Consider the following 27,767-nt stretch of genomic DNA (forward strand, 5'->3'; position numbering starts at 1 on the left):
GCAGCTTCTGTTATAGCCAGCTAGCTATATGACTTTAGCTAAGGTACTTACTTTTCTAGTCTCAGTTTTCCTTTTCTGTAAAATGGGAGGCTGTGACATGCGTCTCACCATCCTTACATGATTTTGGTGAAGACCGTGAACAAAGGGTCTCTGAAAAGGAATTTGGAGGAAAGAAACTTTATTCCAGTGAACGGTTTGTCAATTGGGAAGACATAGCCTTTTGTGTAAACAGAGGAAGGTGTGTTCCAGAGAACAGAGAGGTTCAAGTTTTATAGCAAAATTCTTGCTTGTGGTTCACATTCAAGTCTATGCATGCAAATGAAGGATTCAAACTTGCTGAGTTTTGACTGGTTGGCATGGCTGAGCCCTGACTGGTAAAGGCAGGTGAGCTCTGATTGGTTGGTTCAGATGAGCTCTGAAAGTCTCAAAGTTAAAAAGCCTTGGTTATGGTTTTCAGGGAATTCTTGTCAGCAAATGGCTGGTTGGCTCTATTTTAAATGTAGGCCCCGTTAGCCACTAGGGATCCATCTTGAAGGATAGGCTTTTTCAGGTTCACATTTGTTCACAAGATCAAAATAAAATCATACATATGGAAATTCTTCATAACCTACCAACACACTGCACACATAGGATATTATTTTATTCATGCCAGCTTATCTGCTTATCTTTAGGACAGTCTTAAACCTTTTGGACTTCAAATTCTTTTTTTGATTTTTTTTTTTTTTTTTTTTTTTGAGATGGAGTTTCGCTCTTGTTACCCAGGCTGGAGTGCAATGGCGCGATCTCGGCTCACCGCAACCTCCGCCTCCTGGGTTCAAGCAATTCTCCTGCCTCAGCCTCCTGAGTAGCTGGGATTACAGGCACGCGCCACCATACCCAGCTAATTTTTTGTATTTTTAGTAGAGACGGGGTTTCACCACGTTGACCAGGATGGTCTCGATCTCTCGACCTCGTGATCCAGCCTCCCAAAGTGCTGGGATTACAGGCTTGAGCCACCGTGCCCGGCCGATTTGTTTTTTAGTTATTATTTTGGGGCTTCTTTGCATAGGTCATAGGGAGAATTATCACATATGTATGCAACTTTAATTTTTCAGTAACACGTCATCAGAAAAGGGATGGATTGAGGGTCCTTGTTTTATCCTCTGAAGCTACTATATTTCAGACCTCTTTTGTACATCAGAACACTTAAGTATTTGGAGGCAGGCTGCTGGGTCACTCCTGGTTCTTTCTTTTCTTTCTTTCTTTTTTTTTTTTTTTTTTTTTTGTAAAAGATGTCTGCCAGAAAGTTTATCGCCCACACTGGAATAAAGGTATAATGTGATCATTTTCACCAATACATCTCATGAGTTAAGCGGGTTCTTTCTTTTCTAAGTAAAATATCACCAGTTCCTTCAATCACGTTACTCATTTTAAGGTAGATAAAATGTAAATTTAAGCTTTGAAGCAGACAGACCTGCACGTGCAGACCTGCACCTGTACTTCCTAGGCTTTTGTATCTTTGTGTGACTTCTCTGAGCCTTGACATCCATTCTCCCTTGTCAAATGGCACCAAGTCTTACGAAAATCAAAGAAATGAAATAAAACGAACTTACAATAGAGTGCCACTCACCAAATGTTCCTTTCCCTCAACTTCCTTCAAGACTCCCTATAGTGCCTTAATCTGGACACTGGGTAGGCTTCATCAGCCAGCTCTGCCTTCTCTGAACATCTCTGTGTCCTGCCCTCTAAAGAACATGTACTTAAAGCAACATTGGTAACGCTTAACGCCATTCAGTGAGAGCTTACTGTGTGCCAGGCAAGGTGTTAAGTACTTTTATGTAGCTTTCACTTTTTAACTTAACTCTCTATCTGGGTGATGTTATAAACTCACTTTGTAAGTGTAAAAACCAAGGTCACACCAAAATAAACAGTAGATCCTGCAGCTAGCCTCTGCAGATGAAAAGTAGTGAGTCTACGTCGTGTCCCCGAGATTGGCAAATTCTTCTGTAAAGACTCACGTAGTAAATATTTTAGGCTTTGCAGGTCATACCGATTTCGTCACAACTACTCAACTCTGTCTTATAATGGAAAGCAGACATAGAGGATATACAAACAAATGGATGTGGCTGTGTACCAATAAAACCACAAAATAAACAAAATCTGGCCAGCTGGATTTGGCCTGCAGGCTTGAGTTTGCTGACCCCAACGGTAAAGCCTTTTTTTTTTTAACCCCCTCCTTGTCCTTTTATTTTAATTGCATATCTCTGGCTGGTTGATGATGAGTATATCCATCGTAGCTTTTCCTTTTCTTGGCAGTGGATACATAAGCTATAAGCTATTTTTACAGCTTTTCTGATTTGCTTGATTGATTATAAGTGTTTTTCATGTGCCAGGCGTCACATCAGACTCATTTATAAACCATGAGGCATTAGAGATCGCCACACTTCCAGGATGGCATGTTTGTGGAGTGACAGATGAGGCTTAGGAAGTCTAAGCAATTCAGTGTCTGGCTTGTCAGGTTCAAGACAAAAACTATTTGTTCCCCAAAACCACACTAAAAGTCAGAAATAAGATTGCTTAGGTCAGAAAGCCTTCCTGGACTTGACCATTAGGATGTAGAGCCTTCCTCTTTAGGGATTATCACCCAGAAGCTGGGCTTTCCCTGTAAGATCTGTTTTATCAGATAGATTTGAAGGGCAGAAAATCCCCACGAAAACAAATACAGTCTAAACTCCACTAAAACAGAAAGTCATGGAATGTCAAAGCCAATCTGGTCCAGGAGGCAGATGTATGGCCATCTTCCTCGGGCCCTCAGTGAGTATTTCTCATCGGTGCCTTCGTACCGGCTAAGCCTTGTTTTCCTGACTCATAAGGTACAAGTATTTAGGACCCAGAGAGCCCACATCCTTTCCCTCTCACTGTACCCCTACCTGGGAGACACCTTTATCCCAATATTCAAGAAATGATCTTGTTCATAAATCACTAGCCTTGCCAATGAGGGCACCCATCTGCCTGTGTCTCTCTGTCATTCTTCTGTCCCTACCTCTTCCTCTTGCCCACCTCTCTTTCCCTCACACTGCCCTTTTCTACTTCTTTAAAAAGAACTTGGATCTGGTGCACAGAAAGTCCCCAAAAACCTTAATTTATTATGTCTCCCATCTGTCTGCCTATTTCTTTCTTGCTGCCCTCCTCCCTTCTTCTCTCTTTTTTCTTCCTTTGGAATAAATGCACCGAGGCCAGACTGTAGGCTGCCATGGGACTGCCCAGCTGGCCAGCAGAGAGAGCAAGGGGCAGAATTTTCCCCTTGCCTCTCTGGCCCGCCCAGTCCTCTCTGCCAGGAATATCCAACTCCTAATCTTCCCTGGGGGTCGTGCACCTCCTTCTGTCAGCAACTTGCACAAATCAATTAGCTGCAGGCAGCCACGCTCCATGGCTCTCTCTGTTCCCACGATGTCACCCAGGCAGTGGTGTGAGGAGCCCATTTGGAAGGAGCAGGCTTATTGGGTGAGGGCTGGGCATGATTGGGGCAGCAGGGGGGAGGTTACTTTTGATTCCATGGGGTCCCAAAGCCTCTGTGGCCCTAGAGGGTTGTGATCTTACCCTTGCCCATGTGACTGGCGATTGTGTGTGGGTTAGGCATTCAGCTGAAACCAAGAGCTGGCTGGCAGTCAGGGTCACCCCTAACCATATGCCTCTCCTTCCTAGCCCTCAGTGCTCTCTGCTCCTTCCAGCCTTCTAATTCACCCTGGCAGCAGCAGGACAGGGAAAGGGTGAGACATGGACACGTTTGGGAGATATTCAGTAGCAAGACTCCAGAATTCAGTGCCAGCTGAATTATTTTTCCTTAGGTGTTCACTATGCAGCACATATGTTTCCTGGATCCTTTATACAGGTTATTTCATTTTATGAAATAGGTATTATTATCTTGATTTTACAAATCAGAAACCTGATGTTTAGTTTGGATTTGAGTGGGGTGAGGAAAGCAGGAGCTAGAAATGACTCCCAGTTTCATCTGTTTCCATGGCACCCAGCACCGGGCTCTTCACCTCCTTGGCTCCAATCTAGGTTTGTTGAACTATTGCACTGAGTCACAGGTGATTAGGTAGTTTGATCATGCCCTCAACAGAAAAAAGAGATGTCAGAGGAGAAACAAGTTTGGGATGGAGAAGATGATTGGTCTGGATGTTTATTTATTCAACAGAGATAGATTTATTATGTATTTATTTAATTTATTTAGTTAGTTAGTTAGTTTGAGACAGAGTCTTGCTCTGTCACCCAGGCTAGAGTGCAGTGGTGTGATCTCAGCTCACTGCAACGTCAACCTCCTGGGCTCAAGCAATTTTCCTGCCTCAGCCTCCTGAGTAGCTGGGATTACAGACACCTGCTACCACACCTTGCTAATTTTTGCATTTTTAGTAGAGATGAGGTTTTACCATGTTGGCCAGGCTGGTCTCGAACTCCTGACCTCGAGTGATCTGCTCACTTCAGCCTTGCAAAGTTCTGGGATTACAGGCGTGAGCCACCGCGCCCGGCCTCAACGGAGATTTACTGAGTATCCTCTATATGCCTGGCACTGTCCCAGGCAGTGGGATAGACACTAAACAAATCAGATGAAAGTCTCTGTCCTTGTGGAGCTAGCATTCTAGTAAGGGAAGGCAGACAGCAACACAGTCAGTGAGTAGATGATACCATAGAGAGGGCAAGAGCAATCGGGAGAAAAAGCAGGAAATAAGGAAGGTTGGAATGAGGAAGGCATGCCGGTTGCAAATTAAGAGAGGGTAAGAATTTGAACACAGACTTAAAGGATATCTCCTTACGGGGGGAAATCTTAAAAAGACCTGCAGAAAGAGCCTTCTGGGCAGCAACAACAGCAAGTATACAGCCTTGAGATAGGCTCATGACTGGTGCCCAGGAAGAAAGCAGAAAGGAAGGAGAGTGTGGCTGGGGAGGGAAGCAAGGAAGCCAGTAGGAAGGCAGCGAGGTCTGAAAGGTAGGCAGGGCAGTCCACGTAGAACCTTAGAGGCCGGTGTGAAGATTGAGCTTTTACTCAGAGTGTGTTGGGGGCCATTGGAGCTACATGATTGAAACGCTTTTAAAAAAATCATTCTGGCTGCTGGGTTGAGAAAATCCTGAAGGGTATAGTAGTTGGGAGCAAGAGCAGCATCAGAAGTTAGAAGTTAGAAGACTGTGACAGGGCCAGGTGTGGTGACTCACGCCTGTAAGTCCAGCAGTTTGGGAAGCTGAGGTGGGAGGATCACTCGAGGCCTGGAGTTTGAGACCAGCATGGGGGACATAGTGAGACCCCCCCATCTCTAAAAAAAAAAAAAAAAAATGAAAACATTAGCCAGGTATGGTGGTGCATGCATGTAGTACCAGCTACTTAAGAGGTTGAGATGGGAGGATCACTTATATCCAGAGGTTTGAGGCTATGGTGAGCTGTGATTGTGCCACTGCACTATAGCCTAGGTGACAGGGTGAGATCCTGTCTCAAAAAAAAAAAGGCAGGGGGGGAATAAAGAGGGCTGTGACAGTATTCTAGGCAAGAGTTGATGACAGCATGGACTGAAGTGTTAGCAATGGAGGTGGCCGGAAGTTGTGTATGAGGTACCTGGGTGAAAAAGACCGAGGTAATCTCCTAGCAGTGGTCAGTGTGGAGTCAGCAGCTAATTCATGCGTGTTGATTAAAAAGAAGAAAACCTGGGAGGTTGGAGACCTTTTTCTTAGTGTGTCCTGGAGAACCACCCCATTCTGAAGGGCTTGGAGTGGACTTGGGCTTTCCAACAGGAGGCACAGTTATGTGTGAACTTGTCTCGTATTCCTCACTCGTCTGGAAGTTTCCTGAAGGCAGGGACTAAGTCTGCCTTATACCGCTAGTCCCAGTGCCCAGCCCAGGGCCCAGCACACAGTAAGCGATAGCAGGAGGGCCATATGATAGAATGAGACACCAGAACTCGATCTCCGTGCACACTCCGTTCACCTCGTCCCCGGGTCTGGCTTCCTGGATCCAGACGTGAGACTTGGCATTATCACAGGCTGGGATAGAAAGAATATGAATTCTCCTCTGATCCTTACTATCTAACTGCTGTCTGAGTCTGGGCTGTGTTTCTATATCTATAAAATGAGGTTTCAGATATTTATTCAGAAATATTAGCAACCTCTGCCTGGATTGCCTTAAAGAGAAAACATTCCTGACCACTCAAAACGAGTCCCCCAACTCTCTCTCCCCTTTCCCTGCCTTATTTTTTCCACAATACTTGCCAGTATCTGAAAACATTGTAGGTATACATGTGAGTATTGCATTTATTGCCTGCTAGAGCATAAATCCCATGAAAGCAGAGGTTTTTGTCTGTCTTATTCACTGCTAAACCTCTGGCACCTAGAATGGTGTGTGCTACATGGAAAGTGGTAACTATGTATTTGTGAATGAAGGAATGATTGATTGATCGTGGGGACTCAACAATATGTAGAAATGTGTTCTGCAAACCACAAAGGGCAAAGCAAATGAAAGGTGTTCAGTGGTTATTATAAATGTGCTGCGTTCTTTAGCATAGTGCCAGCTCCTCCCACAGCATTTTCCAAGAAAACATCAGTGACATTTTTTTTTTTTTTTTTTCTATTTGGGTTTTCTTCAAAGAGAAGAATTCCGACAACCTAATTTAAGAGACTTTCCAGGTGTGGAATTCAGTGATGGAGCCTCATCTCTTAGCAACCTGACATAGGAGCTGCTCACCAGGTAAAGGAGGTGACAATTTCAAGTGGGTGTGGTGAGTGTCTGGGGTGAGACAGGCGATGAGGAGGAAACATGAGCCCCTCCCCAGGTGGTGGACGGGGACAAACTTGAAGCAGGAGTTGGGAACTTTAGCATCACAGTCCTGGGCAAGCCATTCCCCTGTGAGCCTCATTTCCTCCGTATAGTGAAGGGGCTTGACAAGATCTCTTCCAGCTCTAGCATCCTATGATTGGCATTTCCAGTTGGGCACTTTGAGCATAAACATTTATTCAGCAAGTCACTGTGTGAAGCACTTCGTATGTAATATTCCATCTAATCCTTATTTCAAATCTGGAAGATAGGTTTATGATTATCCCTATTTTCTGGATGAGGAAACTGAGACATAGAGAAGAAAAGGTCACTATTCACATGGGCTGCCATAACAAAATACCATAAATTGGGCAGCTTAAACAATAGACATTTATTTTTGCCAGTTTTAGAGGTTGGAACTGCAATATCAAAGCACCATCCAATTGGGTTCTTCTCCCCAGCTTGCAGATGGCCTTTCTCTCTCTCTTCCTCTTTTTATAAAACACCGCCATGAGTGCTTCACCCTCATGACCTAATCTAACCCTGATTACTTTCCAAAAGCCTTGTATCCAAATACCATCACAGTGGGGGTTAATTCAACAATGAATTCTGGGAAGATAGAACCATTCTGGTCTATAACTATTGCATAGCTAGCAGATGACAGAACCAGAACTTAACTGTGATCAGTAGCTGGAATTTTGACTCTGAGGCATCTTGTCTGATTCCTCTGTTTTGATATGAGGTACCAATGAGGAAGATTCTGCTGTGTTAGAAAAGTCCTTTGGGAGACAGCCAGTGTTTGCTACAAATGCCACCTTCATGCAGTTGGGCACCATGGCGGTATTGCACCTCGCTTTATCCTCAGGGTGTAGCCTTATACCAGAACATGAAAGATATTCAGTATCTATTACATAAATACATAAATGAACAAATGACTATTAGAAGACTAATGTCTGTGGTCAGGTACAAAAAGCTCAAGAAATGGTTTTATCCAGGTATCCTGGGAAATGGGGCCCCTTGAGTGTTATCAAAAGAAATGAGAGGATAGATAAAATTAAACATCTGACTTATGCTCCATTCCTCCAGCTGCATGTTCCTCTTTTTACAGACAGGGACATGGAGGCTGAAGGAAGCAGAGGTCCTTAGGAGCTAAGCAGCCGAGAAGCGGCTTGCCAAAGGTCACACAGGTATCTGGAGAGTGTGGCTGTTTGCAGGGCCCTGCTGCAAACAGTGTAGTACCAAAATGCCAAGAGAATGAGGTCCTCCCTGGGGACGCACTGAGCCTCCACCTCATACCTCCTCTGGTGGGGAAAGAGCCCTGGCCCTAAAGTTAGTCAAGTGGGTCTCCAGCTTCTTTGAGTTCATCATGAGGAAACATACGTCAGCCAGGCTTACAGCCTTTTCCTTAGGTCCATGGCATATTAGGAGTTCTTTAAAAGGTTGTTAAGAAAATGCAGAGGAAGCCATGAGGGTTTGGTATAAGGTGACTCTAGAGTCTCCCTGGAGGACCAGTATAAAGGCACCGTGGTGGTGACCTAGTGGGGTATGAGGATAAGAGGTTGAGGGTCTGCCTCGGAGCTTTATTTATATAGCAGACACTTTTGATTTGGGTCGCATGCTTGTTCAGTGGGAGCTGGTACTAGTGAAGTTTATGTGGAGGCTAAAACACCACTCTTCCCCATCCCTTGATAATGCCACCTTTGATTTTGGGAGAGAAAGAGCAGTTTCTAAGTAAGGTGCATCCCTAGTGATGAGCAAACTGGTCTGAAAGGGGAGAGGGAAACCCAGGATAGAGCTTGCAGGGGACGTGTGTGGTAACAGAGGCCTCTGCAAAGACAGGTGGTTTGCTGGGAAAGGGAGAGAAACCCCCAACCATGAGATCAGGACTTGGAGCCTAGGAGGAAGCAGGGATCACAGGGACTTTTGACATTCGTTCAACTAATCTCGTATGGTTGCAAATCACTTTCAGATACTTCATTTTCTGTGCTCTTCATTTTGACCTTGAGACAGTCGGGGAAAATATTATGGCCATTTTACAGATGAGGAAGGTGTGATCGTCAGGGCTTAAGTGATTTTCCCAAGAAAGTTACTAGGAGAAGGAAAGCGCAGCCGATTTAGAATTCCAGCTTCCTCTCTCCTTTGCTTCCCAATAATGAAAGCAGGTGATTGACACTGAGAACTTGGCTTTGGGAACAGGGACGTGGTAGCTCTTTTTGCAGAGATGGCGAAAACAGTAATAAATGGTAATTACTAACTACTAATAATAGTAATAAATGTGAAGCTGTTGCTTCAACCCCCACCTTCTACCCCAAACACACATTTATTACTATTCCTAAGTCTACTCCTGCTGCCACTGTCATTGAGTGCCTACGGTGTGCCAGACAGCATGCTAAGCATCTGTCTGCATTCATTCTCAAACACCCCTGAAGGCAGGCATTGTGATTCTCATTTCATAGACGAGGTAACCTAGGTGGAAAGGAGAAGAGACTTACCCAGACACTGAGAGCACCTGTCCAGCTGACATCAGAGCTGTGTGGCTCAGACTCTTAACACCTGAATCAACAAATGGCATTTGTTTTCATCATACTTAATGATCATCACTGTGAGGAGGAGCGTGAAACGTTCTCTGGGGTATTACACCTGCTTGCATAATGGAATGAGCTAGAATGGACTTCGGAGTTTTATTTGGGAATATCTCCTCTTGGCTCGTCTTTCGGTTTTCAGACTGAGACCAGGTCGTCAGGACTGAAGGGATTGTCTATTTTTCTGTCAACTCTATGGAGTGATGTTATAATTACACTTTTTGTTCTTTCTGAAGAAAGACCTGAGAATCTGTATTTCAATAAGCTCCGAAATCACGATGCTGGTGGTTTGTGAACCACAATTTGAGTAGTGAGGGTCTCATCTCCAAGCTCCTCACAGCTCAGAAAATGTTCACTTGGAAGTCCTATTAAAATGTGTTCCCACTTGTGTGTGCTGGGTTCTCAAATGTGGCTACGTGATTGGAATTACTGATAAGGTATAATAACAGATAATTTATTAAGCACCTACTATCTGCAAGGAGCTTCGCAATAATCTATGAAGTAGGTTATAGTTTTGTCCGTTTAAAGATGAGGAAACTGAAGTTCAGAGAGATAAACTCACCTGAAGTCATTTAGATAAATGGTGAAACTAGAATATGAACCCTAGTCTTTGCCCCTCTGAAGTATGTGCTTTTTCCATAGATTCAAATTATGAATATAAACTACTCCATAATTGAGAGATTAGGCCTCTGGATAGACTTGGCCATTATTTCTCTTATTATAGAGATCCACATAGGAGAATGTCTTGCAAACTGTCAGGACTCTGTTGATGCTAATTTTTATTATTAATAATCAAATGACATGAAATTTAATGACACTAATAGCATGAAAAAATGAGAGAAGGTAAGCATGTAAATCAGCATTTAAGCAAAGCGTAACATTTGTAATAATGCCACGTAAATACAGGAACAGGAAAACCCAAGAATAATGAATATCCATTGAGAAAAAGCCCATGGCATTAGAGAAGAATAAAACAGAAAAAAAACAATCCACCCGTGTTACTTGGCTTTTCTCCCTCCCCTTTGGGTTCAGAAAATGGAATTGAGACACCACCAAAGGGGGTGGGTAAGGAGTTTGAACAATGAATACACATTACCAGCATCAGCTGGGTATCTTGTTAACATTAACCTGATGCATTGCAAGTGAGCTGCAGTTAGAACCGTAATTACAGTAAATAGAATCCATTTGGAATCCTCAAGCAACTATGAGCAGGGAAGAAAGATGGGCTGAAAAAAATCCATTACCCTTTGGAAGTTATGGAAGCTTTGGATGGCAGCGATTTCTACCGTGAATTGCATCTGACTAAGAAGCGACAACACGAGTGAATCTGTCTCAGCTCTCAAGTGCATTTAGATGGTAAATAAGATGAATTACCTAACCATTCCAGCCAAGTGCAGTTTCCTGAAATATTTGTCTTGGCAATTTAGGTAGAAAATTTAGGTAGAACTGGGCAGGTGGCCTGATGACTCTGCTTCCTGCCTTGCACTGCTGGTTTTTCCTGAGTAAAGTGAAACATTGTCATTCTGGAAGGGTCAAAAGGAAGGGCCAGGGTGGGGTGGGAGAAGGTAGGGAAGGATTCTGAGACTTTCACAGTGGTCTGTACTCTTGAGTGTTGGTTAAAGAGAAGTTTTGTCCTCGAAGACTCCAGTGCCAGTCCACCTGGCCAGGTGCTTGCAGACCCCTTCTGGGGGTGTCATGTACTCTGTTTCTGTAAGTTCCATAGCTCCAAACCAGCTTGGCTGGGGCAGTTTCATGGGTATGAGATCTCTTCACGGGCCTGTGTCTTTCTAATTCTCTGGCTCTACCCTCAGCCCTCCCTCTCTGCCTGAGTAACAAGTGCATGCCCAGGTGAGACTCCCTTCTCTGGCTTGCTGACCTCCCCTGGCCCACAGGAAAGAGACATTTCTTCCCTCACCCTCGGGTTCACCAATGCCTCATGCTCTGAGCAGACCCTCTGCCACCCACGTGAGTAATGGTTGAAAAACTCAGGAGTACTTAGCCTAGAAATTGGGAGACTCAGGCAGTATGAGTGAGTTTCCGTATACTTATTCATTTATTCAACAAATATTTATTAAGTGCCTACTCCATACCAGGCACTGTTCTACTTAGGTCTGGGAGTAGATGAAATGCATTTCCTCAGTGTGGGATCTGGGATGCTTCATTGATAGGAGAATGCTTTAAAATAGGAAAAAAACACTGATAATCTGAAAGGGAGAAATGCTAAGAGCCGCATCTCTGTGAATGCAGCTGGGAAGTATCTGGGATTTTTAAGACCTTACCTGTGTTCTTTGTGCCAGCTGAAGGGATGTCCACCCTGGTAGACAAAGGCTCCTGCAGATGCAGGCTCCTGTAGACCCAGACATGAGCCTGGGGAAGCAGCCCTGTTCAGCTCTGTGTTCACCCACAGGACCCCAGATGGCTGACCTGAGGCATCTTGTTGATTGGGTACCAGGACGAGAACTGATATTGGTAACAAGCTCATTCTCTTTTCAGAGAGCTCAGAGAAGAAAGTGGAGCTGGAAATAATGCTCTGGTCTCAATCTGTTTTTTTCTCTTTGAAACTTAGCTACGCTATCTTTTCTTTAGACTCTATTAAGCATTAGTATGGCGTCCTTTTTAAAAAGGTGAATCGGGTCATTTTTATCAAGCATCAGCCGAATTCCCAACACTCCACTGTCTGCTTTCTAAAGGTTAACATGCTACTTTTTTAATGCTCACATGAACACTGTGAAGGAGGGATTTTTTGTCATATCCTTTTTTTAGGTGAGAAACTGAGACCCCAAGAGCCAAAGCTCAGGCCCTGGAGCCACAGACCTGGGTGTGTGATCCAGCTGTCACATTTCCCATTGGTGAAACCTTAAGCCAAGCCACTTCACTTTCCTGAGCCTCTGTGTTCTCATCTTTAAAAGAGAATGATTTCAGATGGCTGCATCATAGGGTGAAAAGTGATAAGGATCACTTAACCATAATGCATATGAAGCAGCTGCTCCCATGCTGGGCACAGAGCATTTAGTGGTCAGAAAACACTCTCTTCCTCTTCTGGGGTCCAGTAGGAGGAAGCTCCTCACTTCCACCTCTTGTGCCCAAGTTATTCATGCTAGAGGTTGGCCACAGAGAAGGCTTAGTGATGCTCAAGGTGAGCTGGGTGTGCCAGTGCCTCCGAAGCCCACCACGCCTCCTGGCAGGGCCACGAGGCCATGGATACTCAGTCTGGCCACCAAAGAAGAATGAGTCTGGTAGAACCTTATCATCAAACAACTGCGCAAACACCCCCCAGAGGCCCAGTTTGGGCCAGGGACAGGAAGGGAAGTATCACATTCATGCAAAGCTGCAGGGCCCCAGGGGCACAGGTAGCAGGAAGGGAACGGCACTGGGGGCTGCTGAAGGTAATGAGCCCGGCTGATATCTGGATAACTTGAGGCTGGCATCCTGGACCTGGAGCCGAGGCCTGGAGCAGAACTTCTCAGCCTCGCCTGGACTTTGTAATCACCTAGGGAGCTTCAGAAAATATGCATGCCTGGGTCCCACTCCTAGGGACTTTGAGTCAGGCGGTTTGGAGTGCAGCCTTGGCACTGGGATTTTGTAAAAGTCCCCAAGTGATTCTTTGTGCAACCAGGACTGAGAACCCTTAGCCTAGATAATTGGTTTGAAGCCCCTTGGATGTTCAGCTCCTAGACACACAAGAGACTGAAAGAGGGAGGCCACGCAGTTCCTTATTTCTCTGTGGCCCTCGCTACTCCCAGACACCATCCCTTCCACCCTCTTCGCCTTCTCCTGCCCACTGGCTCCGTGGCCTTTGCGGCAAACTCCATGTTCCACATTTTCAGAGCCTCCCTTCTCCATGGGACTTTCTCTACTCCGTGCCTTTGGTCAGCCATGTGCACTATTGCAAAGCCCTGTCTTCATCTCATCGTGGCCCATCCACTCATACCTACCTTTGACAGTCATAGGGGTGGCTTCTCTGGTCAGCCCTCCACATCTCAGCCCCAGATGACCTCTCCACATCTGCCTTCTGCCAGCACAGAGCTGTGGTACTTGGGCCAGGCAGCCTTACGCTTTCTAGTGGGTTGCAATAGCTACCTGTGGGGTCTCGGTGTCCTCTGTGACTCTGGGGAAGGACCACCCACCCAGTGTGCTGCACAGCTTTGTTCACGGCCCAGAGAGGAAAACCGCAGCACTCACACTGCCTCAATGCTTTGTGCGCACATGCTCATTTATCCTCATCAGGGCCTCTTCTGGCAGTGGAATTCTTGTGTCCATTTTACAGATGAAGACACTGAGGCTTAGGGTACATTTGCTGGAACTCACCCAGAGGTGTCTGGACAGTAAGTCCTGGACTCCAACTTTACCATACCACCCCTAAGGAAAGGTCATAGTAAGTGTAAATAAAGGGCTTTAGGTTATTGCTACAAATAATCTAGTTTGATGAAAAGTTCTAGTTGCCAAGGGCAGATCTTCCATTTTTTTTACATCCTTCACACAAGAGTTCACTAAAACTCTTGGAGAGCACAGAGAAGCCCCAATTCAGAGGTCTTCTCATTCTGTGGGCGTTAGAGGCCTGGCATCCACCCTGTTACCCTGCTCGCCGGTGGAAGGACCGCTTACATGTCTGATCACTGGACAGTGTGTGCGGAGTTCAAGTTCTAGCTCTGTCACATTCACGACCTGTGCGACTTTCCTGGGGCTAGTTGCTTCACTTCTGTAGTCTTCCGTTTCCTCCTCTAGTACCTGTTCAGCTGCACTGCAGTCAGATTGAGCGTGATAATGCCTGTGTGGCACTCAGAATAAGCATGGCACGTGGAGGGCACTGGGTGAACACTGGTCCTGAGGAGCTGCAGCGTGGGCATGGAGTCGCAGGGGGTCCCCGAGGAAGGCGAGGGAACCCTGCTCATGGGACTCAGTTTCCAGTCACTGCTATAACATGTTACCACAAACTGAGTGCCTCATAACTACACAAATTTATTCTCTTAATAGTTCCTGAGATCAGAAATTCAATCCCGGTCTCACTGGGGTAAAGGCACTGGCAGGGCCGGTTCCTTCTGGAGGCTCTGAAGAGAGAATGAGTTTTCTCACTTCTGTCGGCTTCTAGAGGCACCTGCATTCCGTGGTCCATGGTCCCTCCCCAGCCTCACTCCAACCGCCTCCATCATAGATCCTACGACGAACTCCGAGCCTGGATAAATTCCCCATCTCAAGATATTCAGTCACCTGTGCACAGTCCCTTTTACCATGTAAGGTAACAGTTACAGGCTCTGGGGATTTTTTTGGGGGGGGGGATGGGGGAGGATCATTTTTCAGCCTACCACACAGTGTGGGGAGTTCTGGGCCGATTTCCTAAGGAGGCACATTTCAGCTGGGTCTTGAAGAATGAGTAGGAGTTTCCCAGATCGTGCAGGAATGGGCCTTTCGAACAGAGCAAGGGCACCAAGGCATGAAAGGAAAGCCTGCCATGGGTAGCGACAGGTGAGGAGTTCATGGCAATGGGAAAAAGTAGATACGAGGGAAGGAATGGTCGGTGGGAAGGCCTTTTATGCTGTGACCCTAGAAGCAAACATGTGTTATAGCAGCAGCTGCCGGAGTCCTCTCTGCAGTATGACGTCCCCTGCAGGAAATCCTGACATTCCACCCTGGCCCAGTCTAGCCAGCCTCAAGGGTATCATGTTCCAGCTGGTGGTATATGTGTCTGGCCATCAAGAGCTGGTGGTCCCTGGGGCTGTCACATTTGTCTCCACTTTATTCTTCTCTGCCAAGCCCCAAAGCTCTAACAGAGAAGCCCTCCAGACTCCCCTTGACCCCACCTCCCTGGGCTGGCTTCCCAAGCCACAGAACCTAGAGGATCAACTCCAGTAATGGAGGACAAGACCCAATGCCCCTTTATTGGAAGCCATTTTCCTTCTCAATATCTTCAGGAGACGTGGACCGGCAAAGTGACATTTCCACTGAAATAATTTTTCAATTTCTTATAATAGGACATAAAAGGCGGCCCTGGGAAATTGATTTCGTTCGAAGCTCCCTTTGTAGGACGCTTTATCTTCCATTGCGGCCTCTGTATTTCAGCAATTTCTAAAGCTCAAGGAAGTCTCGTTTTTTTTTTTCTTTTTCACCACCCTGGCAGAAGGCTTTTGTAGCTCAGCTGAATGGCTCTGCTGACCTGTCACTTCCTCACGTGGTTGCCTGCGGCCCCCACCCGTACCTGGTCGGCCCAATGCACATCCCACAGCCAACCACAGGGAGCAGCTTGGGAGCTTCCCACGCTGTTCCCTCTGTGCCCCCAACCGGGGCTGATTTATTCTCATTCTTTAGTCTTGCTCCTCCATCCCTCCTCCTCTCTTTCCCCTTCCTCCCTTTTCTTCTCCATCTTTCTCTTTTGATATTGCCTTTTTCCCATTTTTTTTCCCCCTCTCTTGCTCCCTCATGCCTCTTTCTTCTCTCCCTGTGACTCTTGCCCTAGGATTATAGCTATCACTTAACAACCATGGGACCCAGCAGGTTACTCAGTCTCTCTGGGCCTCAGCTTCTTCATCTATAAAATGGGCGTAATAAGGCACATCTCACTGGGTTGATGAGGATTCGATAGTCATAGCAGGGAGAGAGGGATATGGACAGGATCAGGGCCTCTGACCTTGGCCGTGACTCATGAAAGGGAGAAGGATGCAGGGCTTCGACCAAACTGTAAATGTGATTCTTTTCAAAGACCCAGCACTGTGCAGTTTACCAGGACTTTCCTGACCTATTTCCAAGTTTGATCTGCGCGACAACACTTTGATGAAGATAGAGCAGGCATCCTAGGCGGCTCTAGAGATGAGGACCTAGCTCGCAGACTGTGAGTGATTTGTCTGGTGCTGGCCCACTGGTAAGTGGGCCCTTGTGTCATCTGCCCATGGAGCCTGCTGTCCTTTTCTCACTGGTTCGTGGAATGGGACACCAGAGGACAGCCCCGTCCAGCTCTCCCCTGCTTGGTCTGCTGCTCTCCTGACCCTGGAGTTGGAGTATAGGGAAAACCATTCTGCTGGATCTTCCTGGCACTCAGAGCTCCAGCTTTGTGACTGTGTTGTGTTCGAGGTTTCAGCGGGGGTTGCCAGCATACCTCCATCATCTCCCGCTTCAAGGCTCAGCCTTTGGGTCTGTAACCCCAAAGTCAACTGAGTCCATCTCCAGAGTAGACGTAACTTGCATGTTGGTCTTGAGTCAAAGCCCATTTGGATGCCCTGAGGAGACGTTGCCCTCCGCTGGATGGTAGCATCCTCCTCCAGAGTTGAGGAAACTGAGGCTCCACGAGTGTTACTTGTCCAAGATTCACCTGGGACTTTGAACCCGGGTCCAGGCCTTTTGGCCTCAGGAACATCAAGCAACTGGTTCAAGGTCACCCAGAAAATTTGAAATTCTTATCTCCCTAGGCTGCATTTCAGAACATTTTTCATTCCATACTCTATTTATGATAGTTTAGGCAGCTTCTGGGAGACCCTTAGGCCTCGAGCCAGGGCCAAGGGGAAGGAAGTTATAAAGCATAAAGTCAACTTTCTGCCTGCTCTGGCTGCCCAGGGTCCCTTGGGCCATTCGGGCAAGGGCAGAGGTCACTTGCAGGTGCTGAGGAGGGAATCCCAACATCTGCTGTCTGGGTGGCAGTCAGGGCCATCCCATTCCAGGGATTAGATGGTCCACTTACTTCCCAGTGCTGAACAGGACTTGAAGCCAAGTTGACCGCAGCTGCTTTTCAGAAACAATTCCCAAGGAAGAAGGGAGTGAAAATTTGCCCCACAAGGATCTGGAATCTCAAATGCAGCAGCTCTTCTTGTTGTCTTGGTGAGGACATTCAACCCTCCCTGGTTTTTACTGTGGTCAGAACATCCTAGGACTGATTAATCGATTCTGTCATTCATTTGACAAACATGTTTAAGCATCTGTTCTGGGGCAAGCCCTGTTCTGGCCTGTGACGTTGGTCCCCAAGCTGGCATGGTCCTGTCTTCACAGCACTCAGATTCTGGGGGAAGACACAGTTAAGAAGCAGTCATCCCAAATATATGCTTGCCCAGGATGCTGTCTTCCTCCAAGACTTGGTGGACAGTCATAGTTTCCCGCAGTCTCAAAAGCAGTGAGGGGCCATGGAGGGAGGAACCTGATGTGGCTGTGAGATGCCAGCAAGTCTCGGCCCCGCCCCAGCTGCAGGTTCCTTGTCTGCAGAATGTGGATGGTGACACCCACTTTGCCCCTGTCCTTGGCAAGGCCTTCAATGGCATGAGACACAAACCCACTCCGGCAAAGATGGTAGTGATAAGGTCGCAGGGGTCTTGAGAGTCCAAAGGTGAGAACTTCAATGCAGCATGGCCCCACCAAAACCAAAAATGGGAAGTTGCCAGAAACTAGGGTGTCCCTGTGGCTGTTTTCCCAGTTTCCCCACTTCCTTTGCTTTCTTATAGGTTATGGTCCACAGAGTTTTACCGTACAAAGGCCCATCATACCCACCCTGGCCTTCTCAATAACCTACAACTTAGTAACCCTTTCTGGCTGTAATCCCCTCTGATAACTACCCCAATTCCAACTTCAAATCCTCAAAAGAAGAACCTGTTCTCCATTTCCCAACTTCACATCCTCAAAGGAAGAACATAATTGAGACAAACCACAGGTTACTGGACAGCCAAGGGTTGGACTTTTCATGGGACAAGTACCCACTTCTGACCTAATCAGCTGTGATCACAGTGAGGCATGATCACATGGAACACAACATGGTTGGGCTGTGGATGGAACAGTTTCTCTTACAGGATAATGTTATCATTTAGCTGCCATCAAACCTATGCTCCTCCCAGCCTGCCCTGACCAATGTAATGGGTTTTTTTTTTTTTTTTTTAAAGCCTCTGGCAGGCTGATTCCTTGTCTATTGTGAGGTTTTACTGAATGTTTGCTGTTTACAGAAGGCATTGGTAAATTGCAAGGTGCTATGTAGATGCAGGCTGCAAGAATCGCCAACAGAACTTAAACTTTTCAAAGGCTAGCGCTGCTGGCTGTAGGCCAGCTGTTTTAATCAGGAACAGTTAGCTTGGTAACCTTGTTCCCTCAGCTATTGCATTTCCCTGGGGCCTGGGGAGACTGTGCCTTGAATGTGCATTTCTCAAAGTGGCTCCATGCTGTGCCCCTGAGTGGGTTCATCCTGCAGAGCACGATTCAGTAAATGTCGCTGTGCACACTGTCCAATCCCAGCAACTGGGGGCCTCATGGGCCGCTGGCCAGCAGGAGTGACAGACAGCTAGCGGGATGCCTCTGGCTTCTAATGGTTCTAGAAAAAGGGCAGAAGGGTAGAGAAACTCAAATATGTTACATCCTTTGGGGCCTGGGTCTTTACATACCTTAATTATTGCATGTTCATAGCAATATTTTCAAACGGGCATTATAATTCCCATTTTATAGATGGAAGTAATGAGGCTTACAGAGATTAAGTAATCTGCTCAAAGTCATAGAAAGCAAATGGGAGCCCAATCCTGGCTCTCTAGGTTCCTTATTGCATTGTGGTAATAGCTTATAAGCACATAACAAACTCATTCTTTCCGAACACATTGTGTGCTGACTATTGCATAGTCTGTTACACTTTTTATAACAGTCTCTTTTTCCTCTATCATCTAATACCTAGAGAAGTAAGTAGGCAAGCTGGCTCTTGTTATTCCCATATAACAGATCAGAAGCTAGAGGCCTGGAGAAGGCTAGGGATTTGCTCAAAGCAATGCAGCTAGTTAGTGGCAGAGCCCAGTGTGGAATTGGATGCCCTGATGACGTGACTGGTGGAGGGGGAGCTCTGTGGACCTTACCATACCTCCTTCCCACCCCTCAAGATACTCTTCCATGTAGGAGGGGGAAAAATAATCAAAGATTAAAAATGCCGTTTGTTTTTTCCCCGTTTAGTTCAGCTCTAGCTGACTTCATGGCATATGTGTTAGGCCTGGATTCAAGTCCAGGCCCACCACCAATTCAAAGGGTGATCACCCTGAGCTTTAGCCTCCTCATCTGTAAACAGTGAAAACCCCCATGAAGGCATCTAGCACAGCGCTCAGAGAGCTTAGACAGGGAATTGGCAAAGAAAGCTTCTTAGAGGAAATAGTCCCCAGATGGCCTACTTGAAAGGGAGCCAGCAGCCTGCTGTCTGTAAGCCCTCATCCCATAATAGTCTGATGATTCCTAGTTACCCTTTCAGACCCCTAGGCAACCTCTCCATATCTTTCAGGTAGAATTAGTCACTGCAACCCCTGAACTCCTATAACTCAGTCAGGGGAGTTGGCAGTCTCTCTCTGCAAAACATTTTCCCAGACTGTGTCTCCTCTAGGCTTCTCCTGGGCCAAGATACACATAGGCCTTACGTGAAAGACTGAGGTGGAGCAGACCTCATGAATTAAGCCTGCCCCTTTCTGTTCTCAGTGCTTATACAGTCACTGCCCTACAGCAGAGGTGCTCCGGTGCCTTCTGAGAAGGATCTGCAGTCTTCAATCCTGACTTCAAACTTTGCCTTTCGCCCTAAGCTGAATAGGAAATTGATGCAAAAAATTGATACAAATGTGCTAATGGCTGGTTTGGGCAGGTTGAGAAGATGCAGCCATTTCTTAGTTTATGTCTTCTCCGCAATGCTAATCAACCTGCCTTGTAGCAAACTAGCTGTTTCCTAGCAACGCCAAGTGATGTAGCAGGACGGCATCTATTTTGAATCCTCCTGAAGTGACCTGTTGGCTCTTTCTGAGCATGGCAGCTATTGCCTTGAGATCGCGTAGCCTTGCCAAGGGAAGGAGGCTTTCCCCAGTCATGGTGGCGGGAGAGCTGGCAGGTTCTGCAGCAGAACCAGGTTGAACCACATCAACCTGGAACTACACCATATACTTGCATTTCTGGAAAAGAATCAGGCCCAATCCTTGTCCTCTGGGAGCTCATGCTCTAAAAGGAAATAAGATTGTAATAGATCCTGTGATAAGTGTTATTATCAAGGCAAGAACAAAATCAAGCCTGGAGTTTGCAGGAATGTTTTTCAGAGGAGTTGTAAGTTGAAGTAGGCTTGGAATGAAAATAAGTTTTGTAGATGGCGAAAGGAGAATAACACATTTGTTGGAGGGCACAGTATGATGCCGCACCCCAAAGGCATAAAAGAAATCATGGGAAGTTGATGACATCCCTGACTAATCTGAACCTCTTTCCCTTGGGTGTTATTCAGATTAGGAGTTCTGTTACAGAATAAGAAATTCAGGCTTAAAGTGAAACAGATCTCTTTATGACAGGCTTTCTCAGTCATAAGCAACATGCTAATGTTCATTGCGATTTTTCAAGATCATAACATTGTTGGCAGTGTTTCCTAGACTTACTGATGTCTCAGGACACTTAGACTGTCTTTTAGGAGTAGGATTTCTTTGAACCTATCTTGCAACATGCTAAGCTACAGACCAGGGTCTTTTCCTGGGGATGGTTGGGAATAGGCAAGGGATGCCCCTCTAGGCTATGAGGAGCCTCTAGCAGCATGAGGTGAGAATGGGAATTTAACCTGACAGTGCTGGGCAGCCATGGAAAGGTTTTTGTAGGACTCTGTTAGAATGTGCTCAGGGAATAGAGAAGGGGTGGGTCACGGAGGGGAGCCTGCAGACTGAAATTCTAGGTTGAAGGCTGCTGTGATATGTGCTCTTTGGTATCTCTTGCTGTGGATGTATAGGCATCTCCTGGCACCTGGCCTGGGTCAGGACACTCAGCCTCAACCCAGGACAGTCACATTCAGAGACGTCGTTGAGGATCTCCAGATGGACCCGCACTGAGGTCCAGCTGAGTTCTGCCAGGCTGTATGTGATACTAAGGCATTCACCTCCTCAGCAGCAGTTCTTTACTTGGAAGGCAGCTGGGACCTGCTCTTTGATTCTGTTGCTTGTTTTTGTTAGAGCTCTCATTCCGTTTACTTTCTCCCACAAGCCCAGTTAGGTAGTCAATGATGTTTGCCATGCTCGGTGTTGCTGTGCTTGTGAACTACAGATGACTTAGACGAATCATTCTGTGTGCTAGAAAAGGCAGAATGTGTTGTCAGATTATTAGATCAAAGACAATAGTCCAGAGCAATAGTCCTGTTCAAGGGAGAGGAAATTGAACAGGTATGAATGTAAAACCCATGAGGGAAAAAACAGGCTCTAGAGCCACGTAGCCATGAGCTCACATCCCAGCTCCATGACTTACTGGCTAGATAATCTTAGACAAGTCACTTCACCTCTTTCAGTCTTACTTTTTAATTGGTAGAAAATGCAAATAGTAATACAAAATGTAAGATGTTGATAAAATCTTTACTGCACACAATTGGCTTAATAGATATTAGGTGTAGTTTCATTTTTCTTAGGTCTTCAAACCCAGTAGCTCAAGACCAGACATGGTTTAGTAGCAGCAGCTGTGAAAACCATTTTTATGGTTTTGGTTGAAAAGTTGCTTGTGGGAAGGCAGCCAGAAGAGCTGATATGTGCATAGGCTCTGTCAGTGAAAGGAGAGAGCCCTAAGTTAGGGATGGGTCCCTCCTAGCCATGTGCCTGTCTGGGCTCTGTTCAAAGATCACTTTCCATTCTGGGTGATAAATAGGGATGTTGACACGTGCTCATTCAAACAAGCTGGGAAACAGGAATGGTCTAGAAACTGACCATATAAAGATTGAACGAAAGAGCCTAGGTAGGTATTTTTGCCTAAAAAAGAAGATGATGGGAAGTGGCATGGTCCAGAGGAAAGTTGTATCTGTATTTCAGTGTCCAGAGCAGTGCCTGGCACATAGTAGGTTCTCAGTGAATGTTTGTTGGCTGGCTGGCTGGCTGGCTGGATGGATGGATGGATGGGCAGCCCATGAAATCTGACAGACCTTGTTTTGAATGTTGTATCTATAATTCAGTGTTCAGAGCAGTATCTGGCACATAGTAGATTCTCAGTGAATGTTTGTTTGTTGGATGGATGGATGGATGGATGGATGGATAGATGGATAGATGGATAAATGAATGGGTAGGCCATGAAATCTGACAGATCTTGTTTTGAATGTTATATCTATATTTCAGTGTCCTGAGCAGTGTCTGGCACATAGTGGGTTTTCAGTAAATGTTTGTTGGATGGATAGATGGATGTATGGATGGATGGGTGGATGGATGGATGGATAGGTAGATGGATAGATGCATGGATGAATGGGCAGGCCATGAAATTTGACAGACCTTGTTTTAAATGCTCTCCTTATCATATATTAACTTTGACTTTGGGGATGGTACTTAGTCTCCCTGAACATCAGTGCGCATGGGGATAGGGAAGGCTACTGTGTTGTGCTCTTCTAAGGATTCATTGTAAAAAAGTATGGTAAGTGCTCAACACTGAACTTCCTGCCCTGGAGATGTTCAGTGTAATTTCTACCTTGTTTCCCTGCTATATTTACTGTTGATGGTTGGCAAAGCCTGTCATGTAGAAGGGGAATTGGATATACCTCCAGAGTTTCAGAGTGAGACAGGCAGGTTGAAGTTTGGCTGACTTTCTAAAGACTAGAATGATTTAAAAATGATTCACATTGCCAGGCGCGGTGGCTCAAGCCTGTAATCCCAGCAGTTTGGGAGGCCGAGGCGGGTGGATCATGAGGTCGAGAGATCGAGACCATCCTGGTCAACATGGTGAAGCCCCGTCTCTACTAAAAATAAAAAAAAAGAAGCTGGGCATGGTGGCGCTTGCCTGTAATCCCAGCTACTCAGGAGGCTGAGGCAGGAGAATTGCTTGAACCCAGGAGGCGGAGGTTGCGGTGAGCCGAGATCACGCCATTGCACTCCAGCCTGGGTAACAAGAGCGAAACTCCGTCTCAAAAAAAAAAAAAAAAAATGATTCACATTACTATCATAAGAGTGAGATCCCTGGCACTGGAAGAGGTGAACAAGCAAAAGTTGTGAGATGCTTAGCTAGGACAATGTAAAGGTGAAGACCGTATATTCAAGATCCTTCATATTCAATAATTTATAATGATCATTTATGGAAAGATGTATAGTCTACTGAAGCTCTTAGTCTCCGTTTATTTATCTGTGAAATGGGAGAACAACAACATTGGATATCGAAACAAAATGAGGCAATGGGTGAGACGGGAAGAGTGCTTATAAATTGTGAGGCTGCAAAGAGCGTAGGTTGCAAACTGCTACCCCATGACCACAGTTTGCCCCCAGATGGATTTCGGTGGGCCGACATAAGGTTGGCCTTATTTTTTTTTTAAAGAGATTTCATGTGAAAGTTCAAGTTGTTCAACTTACTTACAAAAAAAGGATGACTGGGCCCTCATTTTCACCTGGCCACATGGAGCTGAGACTGAGAACAGACCTGCGCTCCAGCCTCTGAAGCCATTTGGTTTATGGCCTTAGTCTTTCATGCTAAATTCTAGGATACTAGCCTTACATTCTGGCCTGTAATCTGGAAATAGACCACTCCTGAACTGCAGGACTGAAATGGCAGCCTGGATGACAGCTGAGGGTTTGGCTTCTGGCATTGGGCTACCTTGACTCGTGTCCCAGCTCTGCTGCTTTCTACCTGGTAACCTTCTTCGCCTTTCTGGTTTCAGTTTTCTCTGCTATAAAATGGAGGTAATAATAAAAACTGCTTTACAGGTTGTGTGAGGATCAGAGTTGTGCCTGGCATTGAATACATGCTCTGTGAACAGCATCTATTATTATTAAAGCAAAGCATCCTTTTGTAATGCAAATCACTGTCTCCTCTGGCTGATTGGATTTGTGCTGCAGTGCACCTGAGCACCAAAACCTGACAGGTTTTGACAACTGTGATTTCAGAACAAGTGTCCTTTCTGCATGAGTAGCAGAGGCCGCTGGAACTGGAGCCATTACATGGCAAAGCAAGGATTCTGTCTGGAGCTCCCACCTGAACAGGGAGGCTGGCAACTGAGCTCTCAGCCCCTGCAAGGCTCCCCTGCCCGGGGCTGCAGGAGGCACTGTGATTTACCAGGGCAATTAGGTTCTGTTTGGCATCTAACAATTTATAGCCTTCCCAGGGCGAGAGGGAGCTAATGCGTCACTTGTATAACACTTAGAAGTGAGTTGAGGGGATGCTTTCCCTCCTGCTCTTTGTTTTCCTCCCGCAGTCTCCTTACACTGTGTCCAGTAGATTTGGGGAGCAAGGGCAGGCCCCTCCATAGAGTGGAAAGGTATGATCACTATGGTTGGCACCCCAGCTGTCCTCCTAATGCACCCTGTGAGCACCACCCAGGCCTCCCTCAGCCCATTGAGATGAGGACTCTGTTGTACCTTTATTTTACAGATAAGGCAATAACAGAGGTGGAGGTTGCTTATATGAGCTATTGGCTGAAGATCACACAGCTTATGAGTAGTAGGAGTGGAGTCTAAACTTGGGACTCTTATTCCAGGGCCTGGGCTCCTCCATCCCTATCAGCCTGGGAAAAAATGTTAGTTGTGCGGAGTGGTAACAACAACAACAAAAAGTCTACTTATCAGTCAGGGACAGGTCAGCCCATCTCCACCAGGGGAACACACTCGCCATTATGCTGAGCACAGCCAGGGCTTTTCCCAGCAAGGCAGCCATGCCCCCGTCCCTACACGTTCTCTGACTCTGAATCATGCATCCTAAAGAGGGCAAGCAAATCCTCTTCTGCCCCGAGGAAAGACCTCTGTTTCCCTCCTTCCTGGCCAGGAGAGGGAAATGTCTGGTTTCCAACTCTTGCCTGAGTTTCACTTTATTCGCGTTGTTTCATCTGCAGATCTTGGCAAGGCAGGGATGACCGACATATCCTCCTGACCCCGTGTGGCTCTGTTGCTCCTGGGAAGAAAGCAGAAACTGGCCAGCCCTTGGCCTTGTCTAGGGTGGCACCAGGTGCTGAGAATGTCATCCGACACTTGGGGCTGTTTGAATCCCAGCTCTGCTGCACATTCGCCGAGTTAGGGCACATTGCTTAACTGCTCCAAACTTCCTTTCTTCATCTGCCCGGAGGGACAGCAAAACTTCACAGGATTGATTTGAGGATCATGATGTCATGCCTGCAGACCACATAACTCTCGACTCTGCTGGCCGTTGTATTCTTTTCCATTTGATTGTCACAGTGACCCTTGGAGGGTGTTAATGTTACCATTCCCTTTTGCAGATGAGGAAACCGAGGTCACTCATTTGTTCTTGCATTTGCCCTTTATTAAGTTCTGTCTGTGCACCAGGCTGAGTTCTGGGTAAGGAAATAGGGCCGACTAAGGCCTGTGATCAGCTATCAGGGAGCCCAGAGCCTGCTGGGTGTGCTTTTTCCCCATAGCCCCCTGCCTTTCAGGAATCCAGACGCCAGGGACTGAGCAGAGGCCAGCGATTCAGGAAGTGGCTTCTCTGTGCTTCGCATCACTCAAGTCCCGGTCCTAGGAGTCACCGTCAATTCCTCCATTTTCCTCACTCCCATGGCCAGTCCGTTAGCAAGCTCCGTCAGGGCTACCCCTGAACCTAGCTGTGTACTAGAACTGACAGCCCACACCAGTTTCAAGAGTTTATTGTACACCATTCTTCCCAGTTCTGCTTTCAGGGATGCCGCATTGCTAGCTTAAAGTTGGCCACGGTAAGAGTGTTTAGACCATGGAAACAGGCAAACAGGGCTTTGCCCCTAGAGAGCCAGTCACTAAGCCTTTACCAACACACCATAGCCTGGGTCTCTCCGCTGCCCGTTTAGTTTAGTACGTGCCACTTTTCCCTCTTACTCAGCAGGTTCTGCTCAGCCTCCCTGCTCGCCTTTCTATGATCCGTTCCCTACCAGGCAGCTGGAGAGATCTTTTACAAATGTAAATCAGCTGCTGTCATTCCCTTCTTTAAAGCCTTCCTGTGGCTTCCCAGAACACTCAGAATAAAAACCAAACTCCTTGCTGAGGCCTGCACAGCCTACTCTACCTGCCCTGCCAACTTCTGATCTCATCTTCCCTTCTCTGCTAACCCAGCCTCTGACGCATTGGCCTTCTTCCTATTCCTGGAAAAAGCCAACACCTTTCTGCCTCAGGGCTTTGCACTTCTCCTGCTAGGACTGCTCTGCCCCAGGCCCTTGCATGGCTAGCTTCCTCCAGTTATCTGGGTCCTTGACCAAGTACCACCTTCTCAGAGAAGTCTTCCTTGACTGTCACCCCAGCATAAACAGGTTCTCCGGTCTACCTACCTCTGCTGCTGCCCAAAGCCACTTTCTATTATAGCTCCTCATGTCTTTTGTGTTTGCTGCTCGATTTTCCATCTCCCCACCAAAACCAAAGCTCTCTATTGCCAGTAACTGATGTTGGGATGTTGGGGGTGCTTAGCAAATATTTGATGAATGAATAGAAGTCTGACTTTCCAAGAGAAGATGTTCCCAGAGAAGGTCTCTCTCATCACTGCTGAGCCTTGGTCTCTTTGAATCCTTAAAGAACCCACCTCTGCTCTGAAGAACTTCTCCTGTTTCTCCCCTCATGCCAATTGTGGAGGTAGCACCAGATTTGGAGACGATGGAACAGAAATCTGCATGCTATGAGGGAAAAGGAAAAAATATATTGAGGAGAAAACAAAAATGCTCATCTAGCGAAGGCTGCCACTTGCCCAGAATTCTCCATGACTTGAACAGCTTAGCTCCTTCTGAAGGGTGTCTAAGAGGTCAGTGCCTTGTCAGATGGTTCACTGGGCCAGGTGAGTTGGGATGGTTCTCTGCCAGTTGGAAGGGCAGTTTGGTAGGGACAGTGGCTTTTCCTATGGGAATCTTTTATGTTATTCCCAAAGAGTCTCTGGAGTCAGCCCAGCCTTGGCCTGTATCAGCTCTGGAATACTGCATAAGTCCCTGAGCCCCTGGGGACCTCAGTGTCTTCTTCTGTGAAAAGGGGCTGCATTACCTCTGTGTGTGTGTGTGTGTGTGTGTGTGTGTGTGTGTGTCTATGCATGCTCAACATTAGGCACGTACATAGTAGGTGTTCAGCAAATGTTATATTTCTCCCTCAATTCTCCAACTGCAGTCCAGCACAGGAGTGGGCATGTTGTAGAAGATGATCCCCTCATCTACCACATTGTTTACAGACTCCTTCCCACACTCTCTCTGTGTCCCTGCCTCCCCCAGTCCCCATACCACCACCACCTCTGACCAGGCATGTAGAACTGGATCCTGTGGCAGCTACAGGGCACAGTTGTAGGGTTTGCTGTCGCGGGAACAAGAAGCCACTTAGCACGAGGATACAGGGGCTTTCTTGGAGTCAGCTGGGTGGTCTGCAACACGTGAGAGACAGACTCTGTCCTTCCACCTGCTGTGATTTGCCGAGGCTTCTGCTGGTTACAAAGACAAAGCACTCTCTTCCCAGCCTGGGGAAGGAAGAACAACAATGTTAGAGACCCAAAAACATGGGCTGGAGTCCAGGACCTGTCACTTTCTTCTTGGTCCCTGGGTAAGTCACTGGATCTTTCTGAGCCATAGCATC

At 46.6% G+C, this 27,767-nt stretch overlaps 1 protein-coding gene across 5 annotated transcripts in view; it reads left to right on the top strand.

The window, feature by feature from the left end:
• The window catches only part of TENM4 (teneurin transmembrane protein 4), a 3,045,593-nt gene that overhangs the window by 2,302,007 nt on the left and 715,819 nt on the right, over positions 1 to 27,767 (top strand). For 3 of the 5 annotated variants that reach the window (XM_074400388.1, XM_074400391.1, XM_074400392.1), the window contains one exon: positions 6,614 to 6,712. The exons of the other annotated variants lie outside the window; for them this stretch is intronic. The gene's annotated coding sequence lies outside the window, so the exon portion shown is untranslated. The remainder of the gene's footprint in view (positions 1 to 6,613; positions 6,713 to 27,767) is intronic. 5 annotated transcript variants of the gene reach the window in all.

Source organism: Saimiri boliviensis, chromosome 6 (assembly GCF_048565385.1).
Source record: "Saimiri boliviensis isolate mSaiBol1 chromosome 6, mSaiBol1.pri, whole genome shotgun sequence".
Classification (NCBI taxonomy): Eukaryota; Metazoa; Chordata; class Mammalia; order Primates; family Cebidae; genus Saimiri; species Saimiri boliviensis.